Source organism: Berghia stephanieae, chromosome 13 (assembly GCF_034508935.2).
Source record: "Berghia stephanieae isolate SIO BIC M18660-M18661 chromosome 13, UCSD_Bste_1.3, whole genome shotgun sequence".
Taxonomy (NCBI): domain Eukaryota; kingdom Metazoa; phylum Mollusca; class Gastropoda; order Nudibranchia; family Aeolidiidae; genus Berghia; species Berghia stephanieae.
This window is the reverse complement of record NC_088372.1, coordinates 22,843,086-22,848,595: the sequence shown is the minus strand read 5'-3', so window position 1 is coordinate 22,848,595 and position 5,510 is coordinate 22,843,086. Positions and strand designations below refer to the sequence as shown.

The window sequence follows — 5,510 nt, the reverse complement described above, 5'->3', positions numbered from 1 at the left end:
GGTTTTTTATAAAAAAACTTAAGTTGTTTTTTTTTAAATTAAGATGTTTTAAAAAATTAATTTTTTTTTAAATTTAGGTAATTTTAAAAAACTTAAGTTGATTCTTAAAAATGTCATTTGTTTTTAAAAATCCAAGTTGTTTTTTTTTTAACAATTAAATTTAACTTATTTTTTTATTTTTAGTAAAGGTTGTTTCTAAGGTTAAGTTTAAGAAACAAAAATCTGTACTCAGTCAATACATGTATTTTAGCTCAAATTTCATAAGTTATGTTAAGGATAAGGTCCATCCCAACATTGTACTGTTTTGAGACAGTTGGCCACATTCATAGATCATGTGTGGGCTATAGCGGCGGCATTCAAAAGCGTAGAATCAGAAAGCATGCTGTTCTGTAGATGGAATCGGAATTCCTTCTTGTACGGATTTCGGATTTTATGTAAAAACATTTTTTAAAAAATAAGTAGGACAGGTATGCTCCAGATAACCTTGGTATTTACAATAAACAAAAGGTAATAGTTATTTATATCAAATGTATGCTCCACTGTGTTTTTTGTGGAGAGCGGTGGGTGGGTGGGGGCTGCCTGAAGCCTGTGATCGTGAAAATACTAAACTTATTTGCAGATATGATAACCCGAAATGTTATGGTCCCATTGTTGTAATGGAAATTCTAAACCCGACACAAAATAGTATCCATTACAACAATGTTAAAACGAGCCCATCATTGTGTCCGGCTATCAGACCTGCAAATATGTTCTCGTTAAAGGTACCACTTTACTCTCAGCATGATGTGGTATGCTTTCAAGAACTTACTCATTGTTCCATGGCAATAAACTGACCATTACCATTGGGTTTTTTTTTCCATGAAAAAAATGTAAGATGCTGATGAAGTTCTGTAGATGAAATCCCAAATTCGTATTTTTACGAATTTTCCCCCTAAAATAAAGGCAAGTGTGCTCTTTATAACATTGATATGTGCAATAAAAATAATATTTATCTATTTATATAAATGTGTGCTCTCTTATGTATGTTTATTTCAGTCATATTTTAAAAATACTAGTCTTTGACTAAAGTGTGTTCTTTAGCACGAAGTCCCAGTGCCATTGTATTTGTATATAAACGGTGAGGAAATAATTCAATAGATTTATACTGCAAGATGTGTATGGAACATTATTTTTTTACATTGAACATTGCATTTTGACGTAAGAACGCGTCATTTTCATAAGATGTGGTCGTGGTAGGAAAGAAGAGAAACATTTTTTTTTCTTTTTCATTTTTTCAAGTTTTCCAAACAAATATCAAACTTTAAAAGAGGGATCTATGCGTTTAAATAAATCCAAGTCCAATTCGTTCTGCTATAAATCTTTGTACATGATATGAAACTTGTATATTATTGGAATCTAAAATATGGGCAGCTTAGTAAAACATTGACGTTTTGTACGATGTATGCATTACACGTACATGGTAGCACGTCTGACCGGTAATCAGAAGGTCTGGGGTTCGATCCCCAGTCGAGGTAGACTGATTTTTTGGGATGTTTTTTTTTTCTTCTTGTATTTTTCTTTCTTGCATTTTCTGGCACCTTTCATGCACACTTGTTTAATTTTAAATCCTTGATATGAATCTATTATACTGAATCTATTATACTGAATCTATTATACTGAATCTATTATACTGCTCACTATATGAATACTTTGTTTCCATGTTCAAAAATTATTTGCTCAATTCTTACCAACCGTTTTTCTTAAAAAAAAAAAAAAAGAAGATATTTCTAACAACGAAAGTACTCGCCAAAGGTACTTATTTATTCTTGGATACAACTAGACGGTGTCGAGGACAAGTCGTTGGCTATCCCATTATTTATCAAAACTCAAATTATGTTCACTTTTTCCGACTTGAAATTTAAATATGTTCAATTCAAATTTCATCAGCACACCGTGTCATTCATTGTTCAATGAAAAAAATCTTTAAAAAATGAATTATCTTAAGTAAATCTGGTCCTATTCCGTTGTACTCAGGAGAAAACTTCCCGAAAAAAATAACAACACCACCCCAAAAAAACATAAAAACAAAAAAAAAAACAAAACAAAAAAAACATCAAAAAACAAAACAAACACCCCCCAATTTAAAAAAAAAACCAACAAAAATCCCGAACAAACGCGTTTTAAAAATTTTGGCCAGAAACCTTGTTCTTCTTGTTCTTCATTTATTGAAGGACGAGTTTTCTGGCCAAAATATATTTTTTAAAAATAAAATATTATTTTCCTTCAAATTAAGGATGGTTGTATATTTTAAAAAAGTGTCGTCCACTTTGTCAAAACCTTTTAATTTGTAATGCGGGTTATCCCACTATTCCTTAATACCGACTAAAAATATAATGTGTCCATTTGATATCGGATTATGCCTATATAATGATATTGTCATTTTGTAATATCAATGGATGGATATCGGAAATAAATTGGCATTGAAAATGTTGACAATGTTCGTGTAAGCTCATCTTTTTTGTTTTAACCAGTTAATTGCCGCACTCTGGAAAAACCCATATTTAAAAATTTGGTCACAAAACTCGTCCTTCAAATATCGATGGATTTAAATGACTGTCATCTTGGCAAAAACTCCCAAACATGGGATCTTGCCGATCGATTTAAATGACGCTCTTCTTGGCAAAAGCTCTCAAACCTGGAACTTCGCGAAGTCTCAGGTTTGAGAGTTTTTATGACAAGATGAGGGTTATTTAAATCGGTCGATATTTGAAGGACGAGTTTTCTGGCAGATATGTTTAAATATGGGTTTTTCTAGAGTACGGCAGTACATACAATAACGTGTTGCTATGAAATCAGTGTAAAATATAAATGGAAGTATCATCGTGGTTATAATGTAGCATGGAACTCTTCTGCTACTGTGGTGGGATTTTTGTAACCAAAATTTTGAAAGGCATACATTATACAGATTAGCAATAACCATAACAGTGCCCCCCCCCCCCCCTCCCCGAAAAATATTAATAACAAAAAATAATCAAGTGGTTGATATCTTCAATATGCTACTGTCTGATAAAGTGTATATTTACTCCATTACTTTCCCCTTCTGTGGGTTCGGTACAGTACTTTTTCTTTTCTCTACTTTCTTCCTATGTTGTTGTTGACAAAATTAAATTGTTTATAGGCGACGCGCACTTATTTGCAGGTCTGATAACCCATTTTGTTATGGGCTCATTGTGTAATGGAATTCTAAAAAAGAAAAAAAAAGGACTCAAAATACTGTCCATTACAATGTTAAACTAGGCCTATAATTGCGTTCGGGTGTCAGACCTACATATGTACACGTCCTTTATTGGCGATTTTAGTGTTCGATCAACAATACATAAGCTTTGCATTCTTCATCTTCCTAAAAATAGGCCAATGGCCACATTAAAGTTCAGAGGGTTTTATCTTTTGTGCGTAGTTTCATAAGAATGAAGAGGCCCTTTTCAATAAACTTCACAGCTTACGAGTTCCTGATTATAAGTCCTAATGTCCGTGACAAAGATGTTAGAATTAATCAAAATCCTAAGTGTCTGGTCATCGAACTTGTAAAAATGTGCAAGGAACTTGCCGTATTTCCAGCGTCTAACAAGCTCACGTCACCATAGGGGACTTAACCCTGCCCACCCATGTTGTTACCAACTCGTCGCTATTGGCCGAAGTCTTCGTCGAAATCGTTGATGTCCATCAAGTCATAAACAGTAAAAGTAGTTGTGTTTGATGTTTGCGTGTTGTTTGATATGCTGAAATTATTATTTTTTGGTGTGTATTGCGTGATTCCTTTCCTTGCATGGCTCGAAACCGACGTACTTAACTATACAGTAATTGTGTCGTATGCTGATAATTTAATTTATTTTATTTTATTTTTGGCCATTAATTTTTTTACATCAAATCTCGATCAATTGAGATCATCATCAAAATGTCAAAACGTATTTTTTGAAGTCTCATGTTTAAGATTATTTGACAAATTCGGTGTCATATTAATGGATCGTTATTTGAAGTGTGAGAATGAGAATCTTTCTGGCCAAATTGTGAATAAATGTGTTGTTGGTGTTAGACAGAGTTGTGTAACCTAGTCATGAAATGTGTTATTTCAATTTGGTTTTTAGCATAGAATGTACCAACTGGAGAACAAAACTGCTTTTTTTGTGTGTGGATTTTATTGTCGGTGTATTCTGGTTGGTCTTGATTTCCCTTTTTTTTTTCTTCATTTAATTATGATTTATATATGTTTGGTGTTGTCTGTTGTGTATTTAATTTTAAGTCTACAGATATATGCTTTGCATCTTTTTTTTTTCTCTCGCTCGAACTGACCGTGCTGCTATTAATGAATTCATTCGTTTTTATTTATGTGGATTTAGAATTCCCCAATGAATTTGGAGTTGGCATTTTAAAATTTAATCCACTGATTTTCATTTCTCTTACGGACATCTTTGTTGTAACGTCAAGAAAGCACTATTTTATTTGTTTATTACCCTTTTTAAAATTATTGTTTTAAAAATTTCCCCCTTTAAATGCAATGCATTTATTTATTATGAATTGTTATTCATGTGTACGTTCTTTTATTTTATTCATTTTTGTGTTTGTATTTTATGGGGTTTTTTTTTGTTGTTGTTTTTATTTTATTCTATTTATGTATTTATTTATTTACTTATTTAATCATTCATTTATTTATTTATTCATTACATTTTTATTTGTTGCTTTATTTTCGATAAAAACATCAATAAGAGAAACTGTGTCTTGAAAAAGATGATCATCATTTCCTTTGCGATATCCACCCACACACACACACATCGCTAATCATGTTACACGGAAGGCAATGTGTGATTCATTTCATGGTTCAGTGACAGATCAGGCCAGCAGCGCCAGCCTTACTTAATGGTTGCTGGAGGAGCCTTACATAATGGAATAGCTTTACAGTGTAAAGGGCCTTTGATAAGTATGGATGCCATCTGTAATAGAATTAATTATACCTCCGTTTGGTGTTATATATAGACTATCAAAGGGAGCAAGAAATCGCGAAATGTTTTCAACAAAATAACCAACGAACCGTTTTGAAGATTTTATCTTGTTGAACGTGATTCAGCATTTCTTTTTACAATATTTTATATCATGCTTCTTATTATTTTTTTTACGTATTTAATCATTTCTTGATCTTGATGAAATTAATTCTTTTATCTATTTTGACTTTTCCCCCAATGTTAATTTAATTGAAATCGCCCAATGTTTTGCATTGTTTTTAATATGTTTTTTAAACGATTTTTTTAAAAGCATGATAAGGTTTTTGTCACATTATTTTTTTAAACCATTATCTTTTGCGTGTTTGCGTGTGCATGGAAATTTATATATATATATATATATATATATATATATAATATATATATATATATATATATATATATATATATATATGCAATAGCAAACAAGAAATTTGTTTTTATCTTTCAAAAAACCAATCTTGTATAAAAGTTATCCACGTCGTCAAATCTGTTCTC

The 5,510-nt window shown here is 31.5% G+C and overlaps 1 protein-coding gene across 1 annotated transcript in view; it reads right to left on the bottom strand.

The window, feature by feature from the left end:
- Positions 1-5,510, bottom strand: part of LOC144959169 (uncharacterized) — a gene marked incomplete in the record, with an annotated part of 81,931 nt that overhangs the window by 32,661 nt on the left and 43,760 nt on the right.